The sequence below is a fragment of the Nyctereutes procyonoides genome, unplaced genomic scaffold, assembly GCF_905146905.1.
Source record: "Nyctereutes procyonoides isolate TBG_1078 unplaced genomic scaffold, NYPRO_anot_genome, whole genome shotgun sequence".
NCBI lineage: Eukaryota > Metazoa > Chordata > Mammalia > Carnivora > Canidae > Nyctereutes > Nyctereutes procyonoides.
Window position 1 is genome coordinate 48,538,036 of NW_026575046.1, and position 24,762 is coordinate 48,562,797.

A 24,762-nucleotide genomic window follows, 5' to 3' on the forward strand; every position below is an offset into this window, starting at 1 on the left:
ACTTGGAGCAGCTGTTTCCCCGGTGTTGGTGCCTAGTGGGGAGGAGTAGGGGGGTAGGAGGTGAGGGGGTGATGAGAGCTCACAGGAGACCTAGAGCCTGGGGGGCAGGCCTGCCTCTGCTGTGGGATCTTGGACAAGCTCAGTTTGGGGATCTTTGAGGTCTCAGCCCCCTTGCGGATTGTGTCAAGATGAACCATCCGAGTCAGGAGGTGGCTGGCATGTAGGAGATGCTCAGTCTTGATGGTTATTCTTTTTCCCAGTATCATAGGCTGTGCTCTATCACTTCGCTACTTGGTCCCACTACTCCCCCACCCTGACCCTCTGTCCTCCTGAGCCCCCTGGGCCTCCTTCCTTCAGGCCCTATACTGCATCCGGAGTTGGCCCCTTCGTGACATCGTTAGCAGCATCTACAGGTGATCAGCACAGGATCTACCAAATAGTAGAACCTTGCTGTTTATGTCCCCCTCCCGGGTTCAATTTCTGGCATCAGCACACCTCCTTCCTACAAAGAATGAAAGTAAGGGGCAATCAGATGGTGGGGCCTGGCCAGGCCTCTGAGTCTGACCTGGCCCCTCGCCCCTTGCTTGTTTTGGCTTCCCATCAAGAATGCTGGACCAGGCCTGGGAGGCTGACTGACCTCAGACTCCAGAGGGAAAGTCACACTTCTGCTCAACTCCCAGGAGCAGCCCTTACATTCCAGGAGGGGCGTGGGAAGGGCCAGGCCTTCCTCCTGCTAAACTGAGCAGGGAGCTGCCTGCAGCCTGGCCATGCTCACAGCCTCACACGGGCCATGCCCACCTCCAGGTCCCCCGGGGAGATCTGTCCCACTATGGAGGCATGGAGGGGGGGACGTGGAGGTAGAAGATACACATTGCCACCACAGGACAAAAATGGAAGAAATTTCCCAGTAAGATGTCTCTGGCCTTCCCCAGTCACCTTGCCAGCTAGTGCTTTCTCCCTTCTGGTACCACCCCCCACCTTCAAAAAAAAAACCAGAACCCTCTGCATTGTTCTGAGCAATTCTAGTCTCCCTTCAGCCTCTGCCCCCTCTGAGAGGTAGTTCCAGGCAGTCCTAAGGGCTGTCTAGATTTGACTTCAGGGCCATCCCTCCCAGCCCAGACTTCCTGTCTTTCCACCCTTGAGCGGGGGTGAGGGGGGGTGAGGAGGGGGAGGGATAGGCAGGGTGATGGGCCAGGAAGGGGTTTCAGCTGGAGTTGTTTCAGTTGGCCTTTGTTAACAAAGGCCAGAGTGCTGGGTGAAGTTTCCCTGAGCAAGTCACACAAGAGCTGGGCCTTGGTGGATAGCAGACAGTGAGCAGAGACCGGCCCAAGCACGCTCTGCAGAAGGGAGCTGCTCCAGTGCAGAGGATTCCAGGCAGCATGCTGGAAGAGCAGACCAGGGCCCGGAAAGAGGTCCCCAGGAGACACTTTCCTTCTGCTACAACCAGCCTCTCTTCCTCCAAGAGGATCCTGGGACTGCTGGCTAGTTGGCTCCTAGGTGGGTTTCCTCCCACAGGCCAGGCTTCCCAAGCTCCAGATAGGGCACAGAGCAATGGAGTAGCTTGGGCAGGGGGTCAGGAAGCAGGTTGGCCCTGGCAGGGTCCCATCCCCTTGGAACAACGAGCTTTCCCCTATTCTCACCTTCCAGGCAATGAACCTACAATCCAGAGGTCAAGAGAAGAGGGCTTTCTGGGCTCCTTCTCTGGAGGGTCTGGCAGTTTCTTCACAGAAGATGGAGCACTGTCGCCCTCTTGTGGTCCTAGGAGAGTGCACAAAGACGTGAGCAGAAAGAAACTGCTGGACAGGCAGTCAAGGTCTGTGTGCTGGATGAATCCACTGCCCCCACCCGACCCTTAGCAAATCCTCGAGATGTCACCAGATGACCTGGGAACCCCAGCTCCTGCGAATGGCCTTGGAGATCCAGGTAAGCTTGAGGACGACAAGTTAGGGTGACACTATGGGGCCGAGGTTACCTCAGAGTCTGGGGTCAGGCTGAAGCTGTGGTGGGGAAGGACTGGGGCTGGAACCAGGACGGCTTCCTTCCCCTAGACCCTGCAATACCAGGAGGTTGCTACCTGGCCCCTAACTCTGGGCCCCACTCAGGCCACTGATCTGACTGGCTCGGTCTAACACCCCCCCCACCCCCACACAACCCTGTGTCAGGCATATTAAAATTAAACAAGTAGGGAAAAATACAATAAAAAGAAAATGAAGACATAACGCTGAGTGAGATGAGCCAGTCACAAAAAGTCAAACACAGCATGATTTTACTTACATGCGGTCTCTAGAGTAGTCAAGTTCATAGAGATAGCAGAAGAGAGGCGACCAGGGACTGAGGGAGGGTGGTGGAAAGTTAATGGTTGATGGGCACAGTTTCTGTCTGGGAAGATGTTCTGGAGATAGATGATAGTGATGGCTACACAATGAAGATGCACTTAATGCCACTGAAATGTATGCTTATAAATGGTTAAGATGTGGGGGGCACCAGGTAGCTCAGTCAGTTAAGCAGCTGACTCTTTGCTTTCAGCTCAGGTCATAATTTTGAAATCATGGGATCGAGCCCTGCATCAGGCTCTGTGTTCAGTGTGGAATCGGCTTGAGATTCTCTCTCTCCTTCTCCCCTTCCCTCTGCTCACTCTTGCTCCCTCTCTCCAATAAACAAATAAAATATTTTGTAAATGGTTCAGATGGTAAATTTTATGTTATATGTATTTTACCACAGCTTTTCATTTTCAAAAAAACACAACATTTTATTTATTCATGAGAGACACAGAGAGAGAGAGAGAGGCAGGGACACAGGCAGAGGGAGAAGCAAGCTCCATGCAGTGAGCCCGATGCAGGACTTGATCCCGGGTCCCCAGGATCACAACCTGGGCCGAAGGCAGGCGCTAAACTGCTGAGCCACCCGGGCTGCCCTACCACAGCTCTTTAAATTGGAAAGAAAAAAAATCCTCAATTATAGATGAGGGTAGTGCTGCTAAAACTGCCTCTTTGGCCATTGGGAGGGGGTGCCTCCCCTAAACTTGTGTCCCAGTTTTCTGGGGTTGCCATAACAGAATACCACAGACTGGGCGGTTTAAACAACATAAATGTATTTTTCTCACAGTTCCAGAGGCTGGAAATCCAAGGTTAGGGTGCTGGCAGGGTGGTTGGTGTGTGGGTGACTTTCCTCCTGCCTTGTCATCACGTCCTGGCATGCTTTTCCTCTGTGCACATGTAGAGCAAGAGATCTCTGGTGTCTCTTCCTCTCCCTATGAGTACACCAGTGCTACTGGACAAGCCCAGCCTTACCACCTCACTTAACCCTTCTTATTTCCCCAAAAGCTCCATCTCCAAAAGCAGTCACACTGAGCGATCAGGGTTTCAACATATGAGTCCTAGAAATGTCATTATCATGGTTTAATGCAAGAAGGGTCTGGACAGTGGGAAAAGAGATCTGGCAAGGCGAAGTGGCCTTCTAGAGAGAGAGTTGGCCGAGGGGAGCCCAGCCTGGGAGCAAGTGAATCTAACAGCACACATTCGGCCTCACCAAACTCGCCACTAGGGGGTGGAACAGAACCGGATGCAGATGTTAGAGCAGAGTGGTCAGGAAAAGTCCAGGAGGATGTGGGAGCCCTGCTCTACCCTGAGAGGGTCAAGGGAGGCTTCTGGGAGGAGGCAAGTCCTGAGGAGCATCTTGAAGGGGGCACAGATGGTCTCCAGGTGGAGAAGAGGAAGAAGGGTTTTCTAGTAGATGGAACAGCTTCGTACCAGTGTGGGTGACTCATCAGGCCAATAACAGCAACCAAAAAAGTCTAAGAAGGAGCTGGTTTGGAGAAGACGTATACTGCACCTTGAGGATAGCCTTTCAATATTTATTTTATTTTTAAAAAGATTTTATTTATTTATTCATGAGAGACACACAGAGAGAGAGAGAGGCAGAGACACAGGCAAAGGGAGAAGCAGGCTCCATGCAGGGAGCCCGGCTGGGACTCGATCCTGGGTCTCCAGGATCACGCCCTGGGCTGCAGGTGGCGCTAAACCACTGAGCCACTGGGGCTGCCCTCAATATTTATTTTTTAAATAGTCCTTGTTTTTTCCCCTTCTTCCTTTGCATAAAATAGAAAACACTTAAGCCCTGATTCACCTGTTAAGCCTCTCCCCAGAGCTGTGGTTTTCCTAATAAATTGCAAAATTGCCCAGCTAATGCTAAGCAGTTAAATCAGATTAAATCAGGACAATGAGTCTCTAAGGGCTGTTTATCATTCCCCATTTATTTGCAAGGGAAAAAGGAGTTGTGTCCTGGCTGGGGGCTGAGAAGTGGGCTCTGGTATCTCTGTGACCCCAGTAAAGTGATTGGCACTTAGCTGTTACCCTTGGTTTCTATGGTAACACAACAGGTATGCCATAGCCCCCAACTCCCTAGAAGACCTCTCACTGCAGGACCCGGGAAGAGTGAAATTGTGAGACCCCCAGATGGCCTTCAAGAGCCCATCCAACTGCTGCTGGAAAGAACAGTGACCCTGTCAGGCTCAGGCTACCCCCTCCTTCATGGATGAAAGAGAAGATGTGTGGCCCACCCCAACTCTGCCCGTCTCTTGCTCCCCTACAGTTCCTACCCCTCTCACCCTGACCCTGCACTTTGCCATGCCCTAGCCAGAGTAAGCCAACTTTATGAAAGTGAAAGGCTCTTACTTTTTAAATATTAACTGAGTCTCCTTGACCCCTGGCACTTCCCTCTCATACCTGGGATCTCCCCTCCCCTCTACAATCACAGGAAAGATGCCACAGGACAGAAAGCAAATCAATCGTGTGCAAGAGCTCAGCACGTAAGTGACGCTCTAGGATCCATCTGGATCACCATACGGATGGAACGGACGATTGGCTCTTGAGTTTTATCCCCACTTCCCATCAATATCCTGGCATGATACAGCCCCTGGAACTTGGCCATGGCCTTGGGGAAAAGGGAGGGAACCCCAGTGGAATGGGGTCTCAAGGTAGAAATGAAGTTGTGAGGAAAATAAGCCCACTGCATGCATGCCTGGGTTTATGGATTGAGATTCATACCCCTTGTGCACGTGCTTCCCTCTCTGCCCCCACTCCAAGTGCATGCACTCACACATTTTGCCTGGGTCACACCTACTCACTTGCTTTCCATTCAGACCTCATAGTTTCCACATGACCTCCTCCAGAAAGCCTTCCCTGGAAGACCCCACCCTTCACGTCCACACCACCTGGCTGGGTTAATCTGAACTAACTTGCTTACTTCTCTGTCTCCTTCGGTAGGTAAACCATTAGCTCTTGGGGGCAGGGAGGAAATCTAGTTTACTCTTGTATCTCTGGTGCTCAGAGCAGTGCCCAGCTCTTAGCAGGCACCCCCAGATGTCTCTCCACTTGAACAAATGGAGGTAGGTAAAGAAGACAGACCGTGGGAAGGTGTCCAAGAGGGAGTTCTTTCTGATAGCTGCTGAACTTGGCTTCTCTTAGCCTGGACCGTGTGGACCACAGCCTCCTAAGCTTGAACACTTTCGAGAAACCACCCTAGAACATCGCTAATTCTTCTTCCATCTTCTGAATCAGCAGCAGAGAAGAGAGATCTCCCCTTCTGGAGTGCACGGCCCTCCATATTTTATACCTGTTAGCTCTTCATTCAATAACTTTCATTGAGCCTCCACATGTCCCAGGTATAGATGGCCCTTTCCTTCCTTGTACTCTTCACCTCCATGATATTCCCTTTGATACCTTCCACTCTGGTCCCTGACGTGGACACCCATTTTTTTCCTGCCCAGGCTTCATTCCCCTCCTTTTGGAAACAGCACCTCAGTGTTCCTCAGGGGACACATCCCACCCCACCCCCGTCCCTGTGGATCCTGCCAGCTGGCGTCACTGCCCTGGCTGAGAGCTGTGCACACAGCCTGGCCGGTCAGGGTTTCCCACCTCCTCCTGACCTCACCCCACCTTGTCCATTATCCACATAGAGGCTGCAGGGAGTTTCTCAAAACGTAAACCCAATTACGTAATTCCTCTGCTTAAAATCCTTCAAAGATTCTGCCATCAGGCCCAGAGCTCCTCACCAGGGCCCGCCAAGGCCTCGCCACATCAAAGCCTCAGCTTAAATGTCACGTACTCAGAAATACCCTTCCTGACCACACCATGCAGATATCTGTCCCAGCACCCCGTTTTCTTTGTAGCATCATCACATTTTGTCGGCTTACTTTCTCTCTCACCCTATCAGAAGCTGGGTGGAAGCAGAAACAAGTCTATCTTACTCATTTTACCCCCGGCACCTGGCACACAGTAGGTGCTCAATCCAGCTCTGGGGAAGCTGTGGACAGTGACCTGGGGCTGGGGAGAGGCCAAGCACACAGACGTGCTGGGCCATCACAGTGGTCCAGGCCACAGATGGAGGTGGTCGGCACTCAGGGGGCTGGCAGGCCCGATTTGGCCCATGGGTCATAGTTTGTGGACTGTGCTGTAGGGAGATCAGCTAAAAAGGAAGGTATCAGTGATTTTGAAGAAAGGGATAATCAAGTGAGCAAGGCTTCTTGAGAAAGCCAGAGGGGATCCAGAGCCCAAAAGGCTGGGTGGCTGTGGTGAGAGGACAACATCTGCTGTGTGGCAGGAGGGAAGAGGGGTCTACCACGTGGTAGGTTTGGTGGTGGGAATGTGAGCTTTGCCCCTGGAGAACCTCTATTATTCCATGAAGAATGAGCCGATTTCATCAGCTGCGAGTAAGGGAGAAGTAGGGGGCTTGAGAAAAGACAGCGGGGGGGAAGCTGTGTTCTCAGAATGGGACAGGAAACCTAGAGAACCACGGAGGATTGCAGGGCAGCAGTTTCTAATGATGACAGGGTCCCTGGAGGGCAGTGGGAGAGAAGGTCACTGGAGGTGGAAGGGGATGAAGCTCAGGACCTGGGTGGACCACTCCCGTGAGCATCCAAGTCCACCCACATGAGCTCCAGTCTTCTGTGATTTAGGGGGTGTCCGGTGGGGTGGTGGATGGCAGCCACGAGGTGGAAGAGAGGGCGGTGTAGCCAGAAGACAGAATCTCAAGGAGAGGGAGCTGGGGGTCTGCAGATCCATCCTCAGCCCCCAGCCCCCCAGCGTGAGTGTGGAAACATCCTCCACCTCAAATACCTAAAGGGAGCCTGTCCTCAGGGGCAGCCCAGCTCCAGTCCAGGTAGGAGAGGAGGGGACTGCTCAGAACAGCAGTATCTAATCTTGGAGAGAAGGGTATGGAGGTGCATGAGTGTGAGTGACTGTGTCAAGTGTGAGTGCAGGAACATGTGTGACAATGTGTTAGTGTTAGCATGCACAAATATGTGGGCAATTGTGCGAATGTATGGGTGGGAGTGATGTGTGTGTATGTGTGTATAGGTGGTGTAAGGATGTGTTGAGTGTGGGTGTGAAAGTGTGTGTGCATATGAATATATGGTGGCTGAGTATATCTATGTATATGTGTGAGTGTGTTTGTGGGTGCATGGGTATGAGTTTCTGGGAGTGATAAGTGTGTGAATGTGTCTGTGGGTACAGTCAGTGGGGATGTGTATGAGAGAGGGTGTGAGTGTGGTATCTGAGTGTGTTAGTGGATGCAGCAGTGCATGTTGTGTAAGAAAGAGGGCAGGAAGGGAAGGAAAGAGAAGGGGGATGGACAGGATTGGGCCAGCTGAGGGGTTGTACAGGTGTTACAAGCCTGAGTGAAAGTCTGGAAAAAGACAGAAGGCCCAGAGGGCTGAGAAGTGTGGCGGGATCACCCTGAGGGTCTCCCAGGGAGGTGGCCTCTCACCCTGCTCTACTCCTCTGGCCCTGAGGCTTCTTCAGCTGAGCAGTGGCTTCTAGGGCAACTGCCCCCCCAGGGCTCCTACCATGTATTAGTAGTTTCTGAATTGCTACCGTATATTTTTATCATTAATTCTAAGAATTGGGGACACCTGGGTGACTCAGAGGTTTAGCACCTGCCTTCGGCCCAGGGCATGATCCCGGGTCCCAGGATTGAGTCCCACATCAGGCTCCCTGCATGGAGCCTGCTTCTCCCTCTGCCTGTGTCTCTGCCTCTCTCTCTCTCTCTGTCTCTGTCTCTCATGAATAAATAAAATCTTAAAATAATAATTCTAAGAATTGCACAGTATTCCATTGATTGGATGGTCCATAATGTATTCATCATTCCCTTATTAATAAACATCTTATTGGTATGCAAAATTTTCCAGTTATTAACAGCCCTATTCAGGTCCTTGAAGTTCTTTTTTACTCATCTCACAATTTCTACAGAATTGCCATAGGAGAAATTCCTTGAAGAGGAAGTGTTAGGTCAAAAAACATGCAAAGACCTGCGACATTAGACCTCTGCTGCCAAATGGCTCTCCAAAAACACTGAAACAATATACAGCTTCCCCAGCAACATGTGGCTATCTACTTTCCTATAACCTCACTAACTCTGGGTATCATTTATTTTTCATCCTCAACTAATTGGATACTTTAAATATATGGCCTCTCCTTGATGTTGTAATCACCGTTTATTATTATTGGCAATTGCTACGTTTTATTGTTTGAGTATTGCCTATCTTATTGTGAATTGCCTTTCCTTGTTCTTGGCTGATTTTTTGGCAAAGTGTTATTGCCAAATCGTTAAGAATGCTAGTAAAAACAATAATCCTTTGTTGGCCAGATATATTGGAAATATTTCCTCCTAGTCTCTTATTTGACTTTCAATTTTGCTTAGGGGTTTTATTTGTAAAGAGAAAAAATTATAATTCATGTAGCCAAAACTATTAATCTTTTCTTTTGTTTTTTTGCCTTGGGGGTGAATATTTATTTATTTATTTATTTATTAAGATTGTATCTATTCATTCATGAGAGACACAGAGAGAGAGAGAGAGGCAGAGACACAGGCAGAGGGAGAAGCAGGCTCCATACAAGGAGCCCTACGTGAGACTCAATCCCGGGTCCCCAGGATCATGCCCCGGGGCCGAAGGCAGCGCTAACCGCTAAACCACTGAGCCACCCGGGCTGCCTGGGAGTGAATCTTTAAAATAACTTTTCGGGCAGCCGGGGTGGCTCGGCAGTTTAGCGCTGCCTTCAGCCCAGGGCCTGATCCTGGAGACCCAGGATCGAGTCCCGTGTTGGGCTCCCTGCATGGAGCCTGCTTCTCCCTCTGCCTGTGTCTCTGCCTCTCTCTCCATGTCTCTCATGAATAAATAAATAAAATCTTTAAAAAATAAAAAAATAAAATAAAATAACTTTTCAACCCAAACATGATGTAAATATTGACCTGCATTATCTTCTAGGACATTTATATGGTTTTAATAAACATTTAGGTAATAGAGTCCTCTAGAATTTATTTTGCTTAAACTCTTAAAGTGCAGCTCTAACTTGACCTTTCAAGGTGATTATTGGCACTCCCCCCTGCATGCTCCCTCTGCCACCTCCCACTTGCCCAGTATCCATTTCCTGAGCACCTACTGTGTGCCATCCTCATTCTTGCCTCTGCACCAGAGTTACCTGGGAACCTGTCTGGGGGCTCCAGGAGGACAGAATCTCCATTTCTGGACCTCATTCTATCTTAGTTTCTTCTCTAAAGGCTTTCTCTTCAAATACAGTCCCATGCCAAGGTACTTGGAGTTAGGACTTCAACATATGAATTTGTGAGGGAGGAACACAATTCAGCCCACAGCACATACATGAAATCTATTCTCAAAGGAGAGAATAATGAGAAAAGTGGAAGCAACATTCAAAGAGATAGTGGCTAAAATTTTACGAATGTTATGGAAGACCTCAAGCTGCCGTTATAAGGAATGCTAACATCCTCCCAGCAAAACAAATCCAAATAAAAACTCACCCGGGGAACATCATAGAAAACTAAAGACGAAGAGGAACTCTTATAAGCAGATAATAGGATGCATAGAGAGGAGCTGAGGGTGTGGGGCATTTGGTGAGATCTTTACTATGTGGGCTGTTTGGGCCACACAGAGGAGGGGTATGGAAAGAAGAGGGAGGCAAAGGAGTAGAAAGTATTACTGAAATGACCTCCTGGTGGAGGAGAGGCAGGAAGGGAGGGGTGTTTAAAAGAAATAGGGAAATGAATGAATGAATGAATGAAAGAAACAGAGAAGGGGCGCCTGGGCGGCTCAGTCAGTCAGCCTCGGTGTCCATCAAAAGATGAATGGATAAAGAAGATGTGGTCTATGTATACAATGGAATATTCCTCAGCCATTAGAAACGACAAATACCCACCATTTGCTTCAACGTGGATGGACCTGGAGGGTATTATGCTGAGTGAAGTAAGTCAATCGGAGAAGGACAAACAGTGTATGTTCTCATTCATTTGGGGAATATGAATAATAGTGAAAGGGAATATAAGGGAAGGGAGAAGAAATGTGTGGGAAATATCAGAAAGGGAGACAGAACATGAAGACTCCTAACTCTGGGAAACGAACTAGGGGTGGTGGAAGGGGAGGAGGGCGGGGGGTGGAGGTGAATGGGTGATGGGCACTGAGGGGGGCACTTGATGGGATGAGCACTGGGTGTTATTCTGTATGTTGGCAAATTGAACACCAATAAAAAATAAATTTATTATAAAAAATTTAAAAAATAAAAGAAAAAATAAAAGAAATAGGAAATAAATAAATAAATAAATAAATAAATAAATAAATAAATAAATAAATAAATAAATAAATAAATAAATCAGGGAAGGGGCGCCTGGGCAGCTCAGTCAGTTAAGTGTCTGATTCTTGATTTTGGCTCAGGTCAGGATCCTAGGGTCCTGGGATGGAGGCTGTGTTGGGTTCCCTGCTCAGCAGGGAGTCTGCTTCTCCTTCTGCCTCTGCTGCCCTACCCCTGCTCGTGCTCCCTCTCCCTTTCTCAAATAAGTAAATAAAACCTTAAAAAAGAAAAAGCAAGCAAGCAAGCGGTGAATTGAGCTGAGCAGGCCCTTTGAGGAAGAAGGTTCGGGCCTGGCAGAGAGAGATGCCATTTCCTAGGCTAGGTACTGTTAGGTACAGAAACCCTAGCCCCAGGGGTCTTTTCCAGCTCACCCTTCCCTAAACAGCTGTTGCTGGTAGGTTCTCCTTGGTGCTCAGAACTAGGCCTTGCTTCCTTCCCATCTGCATCCTCTCCCTCAAGGTGGCCGCCCTTGACCCTGGCTTTAGTAACGGGCTCAGTGAAGGTGATCCAGAATCCTCTCATCTGGAGCACTGTGCCTCGCAGCCATTCTCTCCCAGACACCTCTTCCAGGCCACCACCCCACAGCTACACACTAGCCCTGGACTCCCTGCATACCCCAGCACATCCCCCATCAAGCAGTTACTTAATGCCAGTCAATTGAATAACAATCCCCTGGTCCTCATCTCGTGTTCTGTCCAGTTGTGCAGTTCTGGGTCTTGGGAGTCATGTTGGACTCATGCTCTCCCTCACGCCCATGACCCCACCATATGCAATCCATCAACCAAGCCCCATTGATCTTACCTCCTCATTGCATGTGGGATGTGTCCTCTCCTCCCCATCAGCCCCTCAGTCCACAGGATCATCACTCCCCCTCAGGGGGGGCTGCAGCAGCCCCTCCTTGCCCTCCCTGATTCCATGTCTCTTCAAGTCACCCTCCTCAGAGGCCAAACTCCTATCCCTGGGATTCTGACCCGGTCACCTGGCCCCAGAACCCTCCAACAACCAGAACAACAGCAGTAACATCCACCAGCACTCACGGGGCACTTCCAAAGGCCCCCACTGTTGCTGGAGTGTTCCTTGTGCACACTCATTGCTCACAGGAACCCCATGAGGGGAACTCTAGTTGGCTTAACATCCCAATTGCCCTAGTGAAGAAACAGAGACACAAAGAGCTTTAGCAACTCAGAGGTCACCCAGCTGGCATAAGACAGGGACAGAATTCAAACTCACATGGCCTGGGGCACCAAGGAGACAAGCAAACTTCCCAGTGAGGCTCAGAAGGCACAGTGAGGTTGGGCGTGACCCCCCTCCAGAGGCTTTCTTCCATCAGCGTCCCCCTCCCATCTGCCCCACCAGGCCCAGACCCCACCAGCTCACTCACCGGGTTTCCTCCCCACTCTGGGCCTTTACACCTGCTGAGCTCCCTGCCTAAAACCCTGATGGTGAAATTTCTGTTCCTGTTCTTTGCCCATTTCATAATTGGATTATTTGTTTCTTTGCTGTTGAGTTTAATAAGTTCTTTATAGATCTTGGAAACTAGCCCTTTATCTGATAGGTCATTTGCAAATATCTTCTCCCATTCTGTAGGTTGTCTTTTAGTTTTGTTGACTGTATCCTTTGCTGTGCAGAAGCTTTTTATCCTGATTAAGTCCCAATAGTTCATTTTTGCTTTTGTTTCCCTTGCCTTCATAGATGTATCTTGCAAGAAGACATACACATGGCCAACAAGCACAAGAGAAAATCTTCCGCAGGGCAGCCCCAGTGGCGTAGCGGTTTTGCGCCACCTGCAGCCCAGGACGTGATCCTGGAGTCCCGGGATCGAGTCCCACTTCAAGCTCCCTGCATGGAGCCTGCTTCTCCCTCTGCCTGTGTCTCTGCCTCTCTCTCTCTCTCTCTCTGCATCTCTATGAATTAAAAAAAAATCTTAAAAAAAAAAAAAAAGAAAATGCTCCGCATCACTTGCCATCAGGGAAATACAAATCAAACCACAATGAGATACCACCTCTCACCAGTGAGAATGGGGAAAATTAACGAGGCAGGAAACAACAAATGTTGGAGAGGATGTGGAGAAAGGGGAACCCTTTTGCACTGTTGGTGGGAATGTGAACTGGTGCAGCCACTCTGGAAAACTGTGTGGAAGTTCCTCAAAGAGTTAAAACTAGACCTGCCCTACGACCCAGCAATTGCACTGCTGGGGATTTACCCCAAAGATACAGATGCAGTGAAATGCCGGGACACCTGCACCCCGATGTTTCTAGCAGCCATGTCCACAAAAGCCAAACTGTGGAAGGAGCCTCGGTGTCCATCGAAAGACGAATGGATAAAGAAGATGTGGTTTATGTATACAATGGAATATTACTCAGCCATTAGAAACGACAAATACCCACCATTTGCTTCAACGTGGATAGAACTGGAGGGTATGATGCTGAGTGAAGTAAGTCCGTCGGAGGACAAACGTTTTTTTAAAGATTTATTTATTTAGGGGATCCCTGGGTGGCGCAGCGGTTTGGCGCCTGCCTTTGGCCCAGGGCGCGATCCTGGAGACCTGGGATCGAATCCCACGTCGGGCTCCCGGTGCATGGAGCCTGCTTCTCCCTCTGCCTGTGTCTCTGCTTCTCTCTCTTTCTCTCTCTGTGACTATCATAAATAAATTAATTAATTACAAAAATTTTAAAAAAAGATTTATTTATTTATTCATTCAGAGAGAGGCAGAGACACAGGCAGAGGGAGAAGCAGGCTCCATGCAGGGAGCCCGATGCGGGACTCGATCCTGGATCTCCAGGATCATACCCCGGGCTGCAGGCGGCGCTAAACCGCTGCGCCACCGGGGCTGCCCGGAGAACAAACATTATATGGTTTCACTCATACGGGGAATATAAGAAATAGCGAAAGAGATTATAGGGGAAAGGAGAGAAAATGAGTGGGAAATATCAGTGAGGATAACAGAACCTGAGAAACTCCTGACTCTGGGAAACGAACAAGGGATAGTGGAAGGAGAGGTGGGGGGGGGGGAGGGGAGGGGGGCGACTGAGTGACGGGCACTGAGGGGGGCTCGTGGAGGGATGAGAACTGGGTGTTATGCTATATGTTGGCAAATCGAACTCCAATAAAAAATATACAAAAAATAAAAATAAATAAATAAAAATAAATAAAACCCTGAGGGACACCCACCTCCACCCCCACTCTCAGTTAACTCCTATTCCAGCCTCTCATCTCCAGGCGTTCCTCACTCACCACTAGAGGGCGCCGTAACCCGAAAAATCGCCCTGCAGACCCGCGCAGGGGATGGGGCGCGACCCTGGGGTCTCCTCCTTGGGGTGAGCGCGGTGGTCTCCCCGAGAAGCACTGCGATTTGCTAGAGACTGAGACCCAGTTTGATTCCCTCCCCTGCCATCTTCCAGCTGTGTGCCCAGAGGATGCTCAGCCACCTCCAGTATCTGTCAAATAAATGGGGTGATGTTGAACCACCAGCACCTGCCCCACAGAACTAGTGCTTTAAGTTCCACAGAAATCAGAGAGATGGCAAAAATCCTCCCTGCCCCTGGGAACTGGAGCCCAAGAGCCTCAGGAAAGAAACAGATGCCTCTGTTCAGAAACACTGTGGAAGGAACCAGTCTGAAAAGGACTTTTGAGTGGGAAGAAAAGCGAATACTAGTCCCTTCCTCTCATGTGCCGTTCAAACCTCAGCACGACTCTGAGACAGGTATTCTTGTTTTCCATGTGGGTCGACGAAGAAACTGAAGCACAGCTGTACGTGGTAGAAAATGGTGATCCCCACCCCCACCCCGCCCACCCCACCCATCCCCTGCCTGCTGGCTGGCCTCCCGGGCATCTCACATCCTCTGCACCTGTGGTTGTCAAGGTGTGGCCTTGAAGTAGCTGCTGCATCACCATCACCGGAGACTTCCAAATCAGAGCTTCAGGGCGCGCCAGCCATCCGTGTCTACAGCCCTCCAGGCCATCCTACAGCACAACCTAGCCCTCCTCGGGCCTGCGAAACACACCTACTCCTGGGGAAGGCTGAAGTAGTCCCTGCAGGACCCTGAGGGAGAAGGGGAGTGAGAAGTCAGGCTGTTCCTGGGAGGTGGTCCCCAGCTAATAAGAGCCTTGGGTGGCTTGGTCCCCTAGCTAAAAAAGCACCCCCAGATGAAGTCTTCACAGTTTCTGTGACAACTGGGAGTCCATCAGACAGCCTTGGTGGCTGCAGAGCATTGGGAAGCAGAGATGCTCAAACTCATGGGGAGAGATCACTGACAATGCAGATTCCCAGGTCCCTCCCTGCGTCTCCCAGGTTGGGCCCAGGAAGCTGCCATCTGAACAGGCCTCGTAACATTTGGGACCCTTGGACATGGAAGGCATTAGACCAGCTACACCTAAGTATGAATTCTGACTGTCCCCCATTGGTTCTATGGATTTGATACCAATCCCTGATGGCTGTCCCCTCTGACCATCAGATTCCTCGTCTGTAAAAGGTGGTCATTATGAAAAAAATAATGGTTTCCAGGATCAGCAGTGGCTCAATACACTTAAAGCAGGAAGGCTAACTGGGGAGGTGAGGGTAGCAGGAGATAGAGGACGTAGAATACCAAACTCAGAGCACAGGTTTTTGTCCTTGGGGCAAAAGGGAGCCGCAGAAGAGGGGTTAGCCCAGGAGAGACAGGCTCAGATTTGCATCCCCCCCCCCTCCCCGCAGCACTGCAGCGGCCGGGCCTCTGTGTGCCAGACGCTCTGGGTCCAATCCCTGCCCTGCCCCTTCCCCACTGCTGTGGGATTTGGGGCAAGCAATAGAACTTGCCAGTAGCTCAGTTCCCTTATCTGGTGAAGGAAGAGAAGGGGATTGTTTATGAGAACTAAAGGAGAGAACTCACAGGAGGCGCTCAGCCCTTGGTGGCCATTATCATTAAACTGTGAGATCAGTCATAGTCAATGCAAGTGCAATGGCTAGAGGACACCCACAGGGAGGAAGTCACCGAGGGCCCTTTGTGAATGCCTTGGGAACAGTGTGTCCCTGGGGACACATTATACTACCAGCCCCTGGCCCTCCCCAGGGGCCCCAGGCCAGGTAGGAAGTGGCTGGGCATGAAGGCTGGATGGGGCCCCACCCCCCTCCTGCTGCTGCTCCACCCCAACCCACCCACATGACCCAGCTTCCTGTTTGTGATGCCCAGGCTGGAGGGAGGAAATCAGTGCCCCCGCCCTGGGACTGGAGGGCAGGAATGTGGATATGTTGACGTCAAAGCATGTCCTACTTCTGGGGAAGTCGGGATGGGAAGGGCTTCCTGCAGGTCGGCTTTTGATCCCAAGCTAGAGCTGGGGGTTTAAGCTAGCCCTGAGGGAGGCCAGCCACACAGAGCTTTCCCTGATGGATGCCTTTGGGAGGTGATTCAGGGTGCTGCTGTCAGGGTCCTACCCTAACAGAGCTGTGTGACCCTGGGCAAATCACCTTCCCCCTTCCAAGGCTCCCTTCCCTCATCTGTAGGGTGTGGATAAATATGTGCATTTCAGAGCATCATTCATTCATCAGATATACATTTTGAGATGAGCCTGCCCTGGCCCTGTGGGCTCTTTCAGTTAACCTAACTGGTGCGGTGGGGAGGGAGAGAAGACCCTGAAGCAGAGAGAGGCATGAAGCATTTCTGGAGGCAACTGCAAGGAGGTTCCCAGCATTAGCATTCAGGGTAGCTGGAAGATGTCCTGAGGAGGGCTCAGAGCAAGGCCTTGGGACACTGCTCAGCTCTGCTTTGGGACCAGAGAAACCTGGGTTAGAATCCAGATTTGGCCATTCACTAGCTCTGTGACTTTGATCATTCTTTCTGTTTACTCATCCGGCTGTGTAATGCGAGGATAACCCCAGCCGCATTTCAAGGTTGTTGGAGATTAAGACATCATGTCTTTAAAGCACCTGGTACAATGCCTGACGTAGAGTACTCGTGGCTGTTGCTCTTGCAGTTGTTGGCATTTATTTATAAATGACCAGATGTCCGGAGGGGTTCTTTGGGCGTCTTTCCCCCAGATGCCCAGTAGGTGGCGATAGAGCCCCTTTGTTCAACAAAATCTACATTCACTGATGAGAAGCCAGATTTAGAAGTTTATGGGCTTTTTTTAAAATTTAATTTTATAGTATTTAAATTCAATTAATTAACATACAGTGTATTATTAGTTTCAGAGGTAGAGTTCAGTGACTCATCAGTTGTATATAACACCCAGTGCTCAACACCTCAGAGGATGCTTCCTGAGCACCCCAACAAAGCACTCAGGCCCAGGGGCAGTGGGAATGGGGGAAGCGGGGACCAGTGACCTCTGCCCAATAGACATCTGGGGAAGAAGAGTCCTGACCACTTTAAAAGAAAGCTTGATTTCAATTCATTGGGATACATATACCCAGAAGTGGGATTGCTAGATTATGTGATAGTGTGATTTTTAATGTCTTGAGAAACCTCCATACTTTTTCCACAGTGGATGCACCAGTTTGCATTCCCACGAACAGTGTGCAAGGGTTCCAGTTTCTCGACATCTTCACCAACACTGTCTTTTTAATTGTTTTTTAGTAATAGCCATCCTAACAGGTGTGAAGTTTTGATTTGCATTTTCCTGATGATTAGTCACATTGAGCATCTTCTCATATATACCTGTTGGCCATTTGAGTGTCTTCTTTGGAGCGATGTCTATTCGAGTCATTAGTCCATTTTTTAGAGGGCTATTTATTTTTTTGCTATTGAGTTGTAGAAGTTCCTTATATATTTTGGACATATATCCCTTATCTGACTTATGGTTCATAGATATTTTCTGCCATTCCGCGGGGTGCCTTTTCACTGTTCACTGTTCCCTTTGCTGTGCAGAATTCCGGTTTGATGTTCAGTGCAGCATTAGTCACAATAACCAAGATGTGGAGACAACTGAATGTTCACGGATAGACGAATGGATCAAGAAAATGTAGTATAGGGCAGCCCAGGTGGCTCAGCGGTTTAGCGCCGCCTTCAGCCCAGGGCCTGATTCTGGAGACCTGGGATCAAGTCCCACGTCAGGCTTCCTGCATGGAACCTGTTTCTCCCTCTGCCTAGGTCTCTGCCTCTCTCTCTCTCTCTCTCTCTCTCTCTCTCTCTCTCTCTCTCCCTCTCATGAATAAATAAATAAAATCTTAAAAAAAAAACAAAGAAAATGTGGTATAGACATACAGCAGAATATTATTTAGCCTTTAGAAAAGGAAATCCTGCCATATGGAACAACCCGGATGAACCTCAAGGACATTGTGCTGAGGGAAAATAAGTCAGTCACAGGACAGAGGGATACTGCATGATTCTAGTTACATGAGATGTGGGACTCATAGGAGCAGACAGTAGAATGGTGGGTGCCAGGGGCAGGGGCTGGGAGAAGAGGAGTTATTCACCAACAGGTATAAAGTTTCAGTCACACAAGACGAGTCCATTCTAGAGATCTGCTCTTCAACACTGCCTATAGTTAACGACGCTATATTGTGTGCCTAAGAATCTGTCAAAGAGGATGGATCTCATCTCAAATATTCTTACCACAATAAAATAAAAATTAACAAGGAAGCAGGTTCAGGTGATAGGCACCATGGAAATCTGCAAAAGGATTCTGTGAGGAAACAGAGGAGGGGGTGTGGGGCTCCCCACCCTCTCCACCGCCAGCCACTCCTCCTCACCTCCATCCACAGATCCTGCTACCCTCACCCTCCTCCTTCATCTCTTCTGCTTCCCTCCTCCTTCCCTTCCTGTCCTCCTTCCTTCTGTCAGCAAATATGCACTGTGCACCCAGGCTTGTACTATGAGCTGGGATCAGAGCAGGGAGCAAGATATATATGCCCTCTAGAACCTTCAACCTAAGGGGGACAGATCATAAACAGATAAATAAAAGAAATAAGAAAGATCCTTACAGATCCTGATGTGATAGAGTGCCCAAGGACCTGGAATAAGGAGAACAGCAGGGAGTTGGCTAGAGGGAATGGTGAGCTAGGCAGAGAGAGCTGCTTGAGCAAAGACCCTGAGGCATTAAAGTCCATGAGACCATGGGGAGGAGGCAAGAGGTGGCAGCGAGGTCAGGGACTGATGCAGTGGCCAGACTCAGAAGGGGGTCTGCAAGGTGCAGGCTAAGGAGTCATCTGGGTGCTGAGGCTATCACAGTGGCCACTAATATTGACCACCCATTCACCAGGCATTGTCATTATCCCATTTTACAGATGGGGAAACTGTAGCAGGAGCCACAGCCAAGCAGGGTCTTCAGGATTCCTGGACATCTTGATGGCCACTGGTGAGAAGAAGGAAGAGAGTATGGACTGTGAAAATTAACATTCATTTAGCATCTCCTGGGTGCCAGCACTCTGCTGAGTTATTTGATGTTATCTGATGTAATTTATCATTTTCACTCAAGAGGACAGTACTATCATGATTCACTCTAGAGATAATAAAAAGAGAGTCCAAGAGGGAAGGTGATCTGTCCAAGGTCCAAGGTGTTGAACATGTCCAAGGTCTTGAGTGGCAGACCCAAGATTGGAACCCAGCACTCCATGCTGGGGCAGAAGGTTCCCTATGCCCAGAAGTCTCAGAGCCACATGGAGGGCCAGCCAAGTTCTCTGGCTGCAGCTCACCAAGATCCTTGGGTACCCCCCCATCAGCAAGTCCAGTCCACATGCCCCCTGGGGCTTTGCTCTTCTCCACTGCCAGCACCCCCAACAAACTCTGCCATCTTTCCTTGGAGGGCTCCGTTTCCTGCCTTCCTGATACTGTGACAGCCTAAAATGATCTTGTTTACCTGGGTACAGTTATCTTCCCACCTGCCTAAGCCCTGACCCGTACAGACCTCCCAGCTTCATGCTTCCCTTCCCCATGTTCTGAACCCTGCACTCCCTCACCCAGATATGCTCATGTTCTCCTGAACAAACACACTGTGCATGAGAGCAGGTACAAATCCATCTCATTCATTCATCTCTCTCTCCTCAGAGCTTAGCTCTGTGCCTGGCAGAAAAGGGATTCAGTGAAGGTGAATGGATGCGTGCAGGCTGAATGGAAGTGAATGGATGGATGGATAGATGGATGGATGGATGGATGAATAGATGGATGAACTATGGACAAAAGACTATTGACCTGAGCCTCTGTTGTCCTTGTGACTCAGGAAGGAGATCAAAGTACAGATGGCAGTATGACTTATGTAAGAGGGTCCTCTAGTGTGGAGCTATCCAGGGTAGGGGCAGGTGTCAGAGCCTGGGATGGGCTGTCAGCCTGGGACTTGATGAGTGAACCCTGAGACATGACCTAGAGCATTTACTGGAAAGGACAAGAAGGGTGGAGAGCCTAGAGCTGGGAGCCAGCATGTTAAGGCCCTGACTCAGTCAGGCACTATGGGAGTTTGAGAAACTGGGAGCAAACACCCACCCCATACACAGACATGGCCCTATATAAGGCACGAAGGACTCTCACTTATAGTTCCATGACTAAGCCTCACTGTGGCCCTTGAAGCAGGTGGGATTCTGCCCATGGTGCCAATGAAGAAAGTGACTTCTGGAGGGGAAGAAACTTGTTTAAGACCACCCAGCCAGAGAATGGCAGAGCTGGGTTAGGGTACTGGATCAGGGTGACCCAGTCTTTGCTTTAACTTGCCGGATGGGGCCTCTTTCTTGAGAGCCAGGCTCACAAATGGCTCAGGAGGGAGTGGGTCCAAATTTCCCTGGGTGGGGAAGAGGCTTGGGGTATGGGGACTGTGGGGTCAGGCTTGAGAGACTCCCCAAGTGCAGACTCCAGGCCTGCCCCTCCAAGCTGGCTGCCCAGCATCTGAATGACCCTCCCCAAATGCAGTGTGCCAAGTCAGGCTGTACTTCGCTCTTGCGAAGGGTAGTATAGGATCAAGCCCAGGATTCTGACTTGGCCTTCTGGTTCCTTCATCACTGACCCTTGCAAACCGCACCCCCCACCCCCCACCCCCGCCTTGTGCCTTAACCTAAGCCCTGCTCCCCGCACCCCACAACCCCACAACCCCAACGCACTTGCATTTTTCTGAGCAAACACACCCTGCTTGCTCTCTAAGGCCGCACAACCTTACAGGGGTGGAGTTCTCCGTGGGAAACACCTTCCCAATCTTTACCCAAATAGTTCCTACTCAGTGTTCGAGATCTCCTTGTGCCTCAGCAACCCTCTCTGACCCACCCGCACCTCTGCAGTGTGAGGCAATCCCACCCCTCTCTGCTCCAATTACATGCTATGCTGAGATCTACCATCAGGGCAATTACGGCACCGTCATAATTACCTCCTTACTCGTCTGCCTCTCCAACTAGACTGTGAATTCCAGGAGGACGCTTCAGGACTTATTCACCTCTGGAGCTGCAGGGCCAGGCAGAGCACCTAACTGGAGTCTTTATTTATTTACTTGTGGAAGGGGGGGGGGGGGCGGAGGAAGGAAGATAGAAGGGAGGGAGGAGGGAGAGGAGAGGGAAGAGAGCACTCTACTTCCAGTGCTCTTTCATGCACCTTATTTTGTTGAAGGGTAGGGGCAGCAGGCCAGCTGTAGATCTGCCTGTCACCCCACAGTGCTTGGCTATTTGTGCTAAATCTGTGGACCACTTGTTTTTAAACCAAATCTTTATTTTTCATTGGCTCATGGAACTAAATATATCTTTTTAAAAAAAATTTTAAAGATTTTATTTATTTATTCATGAGAGACAGAAAGAGAGTGAGAGGCAGAGACACAGGCAGAGGGAGAAGCAGGCTCCATGCAGGGAGCCTGACGTGGGACTCGATCCCAGGTCTCCAGGATCATACCCTGGGCTGAAGGCAGGCGCTAAACCGCTGAGCCACCAGGGATCCCTGAATATATCTTAAAAGGAAATGCTGCATCGTTGTCCCGAACAGAAAGGTAGAATCACTTCCCATCAACAGAAGGTTGTCATAAAAATGAATGTAGCTGATGCTTACCATGTACCAGGCACTCGGCTAGGCACATGACTAACATTAACCCGTCCATCCTATGGTGGGGTGCCACTGTATCTCAAGCATCTGGATGGGGAAACTGAGGTACAGAAACCTTAAGTAACTCACCCTAGGTCACAACCGGAAAGCAGCAAGGCTGCCCCTGAAACCAGGCAGTCTGGCTCTAAGAAACAAGGAGATAAATAAGCCAGGGTTGTCTTCTACCTAAATATCATTGCCTTCTGCAGGCTCCGTGTCTGAGGCCTCCATCCCTTGTGACAAAGAGAGATCAGCAAGTGCTAGAGAGACAATAAAGCCATAGTAGCAGCACCCTGAGACTTTCCTCCAGAAGTTAGCAGAGAATGAAGGGGAATCCAAGAGAATGCATATCTCACCAGGTGATTTTTTGGTATTTATTTGTAGTCGATTGGGACACCTGGGTGGCTCAGCAGTTGAGCATCTGCCTATGGTTCAGGGCATGATCCTGCAGTCCCCAGGATGGAGATTGAGTCCACATCAGGCTCCCTGCATGGAGCCTGCTCCTCCCTCTGCCCTAAGTCTCTGCCTCTGTGTGTGTGTGTGTGTGTGTGTGTCTCTCATGAATGAATGAATAAATAAATCTTAAAAAAAAAAGATAAAAATAAATGTAATCAATCTCTGCTCTTTAATGCCAAGTCTGTATAAAAGTCATCTCTGCCAGGGGCACCTGGGTGGCTCAGTCAGTTATGCATCTACCTTCAGCTCAAGTCATGATCCTCAGGGTCCTGGGATGGATCCCTGCATTAGGCTCTCTGATCAGTGGAGAGTCTGCTTCTCACTCTCCTTCTGCCCCTCCTCCTGCTTATGCATATTCTCTCTCTCTCTCTCTCTCTCAAATAAATAAAATATTTTTAAGAAAGAAATAAAAAATCATCTCTGCCAAAGATGTAGAGTGCAGCCCACACGTTGGTTAAACTCTGTAGCACAAGGAGCTCCCAGCAGCACCACCCGCACCACCAGCACCAGCTCAGGACATTGTCCAACATCGCAGGAAGTGGAGGCAGAGAGGAATTAAGCAAGGTGTTAAATTAAATCAGTAAGAATGGGCAAAACCTAAAATTAAATTCAAATCAAAGCAAAGTAATCTGACTATAACAAACTGAGATCATATCCCCATGATAGCATGGTACTACGGAGAGAGGACAAAGAACAAATCCAAGCAACCTCTTAACACAGCTGAGAGACTATGCTCCCCTCAGCCTAAAAGCAATCAAAATGGAAAGACAGCCTGAACTTTACTTAATAGGGTTTCCTGTTGCTCACTAGGTCTGAAGCAGTTTTGCAGTTATCGTCACACTGAGCAAATACATTAATTACCATAGGGGTGCTAGGGCTGTCAGCAGGGGAGGTGCAAATATGGGAGGAAGATGATGAGAAAGAAGCCTGTGGTGTTGGACTGGAATTTGAAGTAAAAGTATGAGCTCACAATGTAAAAATATGAAAACACAAATGAATGTTGATTTCTAGTTCTTTCTCTTGAAGGAGTCCCAGATCAATGACAGCCCAATAACAAAGAGCCCACCCAGCACACAGACCTTGGCTTATAAATATCATTCTTCAACAAAAAGAAACCAGGGCAATTTGGGGAAATGGATGGTTCCAAGGCTGAAACAGGAAAAATACAAGATGAGCCTGGAACATCAAGTTTTGGCAGAAGGTACAGAAATGACCAAAGAATGATGGAGATGCACCAGAACGGTGCAGGAGCCAGACTGAAGAGGCCACTGCTGCCAACCATGGAACAATTTGAGTATTATAGGAGACAATTGAGCATTGAATAATGATGGCAAGGGATTATGACATATTGAATAAAAAAAGAGTCCATGAATTCACCCTGATAAATACAAAGAAAAGAGAAAGGAAGGAAGGAGAGGGGGAGGGAAAGCTCTTCCTTACAGAAGAATGCCAACTACTCAGTGAAGAGGGAATGATGGATTCATAAAATCATCAACTGACAACCACTGTGGTAAAAATGAATCCATTTATCATCAATGGATGCTGGCAAATCATTGGGTCAGAATCATCAAGGAACAATGGAGTGAGGAAATCATTTAGCTCCATAAGAGTAAAAATGGATTTAGGTAAGAATCATCACAGGGGGTAGTTTGCTGGGGGTGGGCAGGATATAGACACAGTCTCCAAACATCAGGCTCCCTAGTACTTAGTAATCCCAAAAGGTGAAAGCGAACCTTTGCAGGGGAGAAGTCTGGCAGACACCAGCTTAGCCAAGAGATCGCTTGGGACCATCCGACATCACATGCATCTCAGTGTGATTCACCGGAGGACTCAGCAACGCTGTCGGGGAGTCCTTGCCAAAAATGCAGGACCTGGATCTGATTATGAGGAAACAACCTGACAGACCCACACTGAAGGACAAGGCTGTGCTACAAAACAGTGGGCGTGGATGCTGCAGAAATGTCAAGGTCATGAAAGCTGAGAACTAACTGTTCCAGATTGAAGGAGGGCAAAGGAACAGGACAACTGGATATAGACCCTACCCTGGGCTGGATTCCGGTGACAAAAAGAAATACAGTCAAGGATATTACTGGGACAGTTAGCAACGTCTGAGTATAAACCGTGTATGAGGTAATTGCCTTGCATCAAGTGTGTATTGTGGTTATGCAGGGGGCACTGAAGTATGTAGAGACAAAGAGTCCTGATGTCTACAACTTAACTCTGAAAGAGTTAAGCAAAAGGAGAGAAATGAGGAGAAGGAGGAGGGCAAGAAGAAGAAAAAGTACAAGAAGGAGAAGGAGAAGAAAAAAATAGAGATTAAAGTAAATGGGTCAAATGTTTACCATTGGTTGATTTAGAGCAGGATTTCTCAATCTTGTCATTTTTGACATTTTGGACCATAAAATTCTTTTTCTTTCTTTTTTTATTTTAGAGTTGGACATGGCAATTCCAAATTCATCATTTTGTTGTAAGAGGTGAGCTGGCATTAATACGTCATCTCCAAGGGCTGTTAGGGGACAACTGCCCAAATACCATGAGATTTAGTACCACACTGTGTAAGAGGAAGTCCCCTAGCCTCTGCTGGGGTATACATATGTATATGTATTTATATAAAATGAAGATCCTATATTTTGTTGCTAAGATAGTCTAGATCCTCTCTCCTTTGATTGACAGAAATGGAGTAAAAATAGCCCCAGTTAATTATGTATTTGTAA

At 49.0% G+C, this 24,762-nt stretch overlaps 1 long non-coding RNA gene across 1 annotated transcript; it reads left to right on the top strand.

Annotated features, from left to right (window-relative positions):
* Positions 1-1,244: 1,244 nt before the first annotated feature.
* Positions 1,245-13,180, top strand: LOC129509661 (uncharacterized). The gene is made up of 3 exons (XR_008664383.1): positions 1,245-1,497; positions 1,648-1,923; positions 12,330-13,180. It is a non-coding gene; the product is annotated as an uncharacterized LOC129509661 (long non-coding RNA).
* Positions 13,181-24,762: the final 11,582 nt, after the last annotated feature.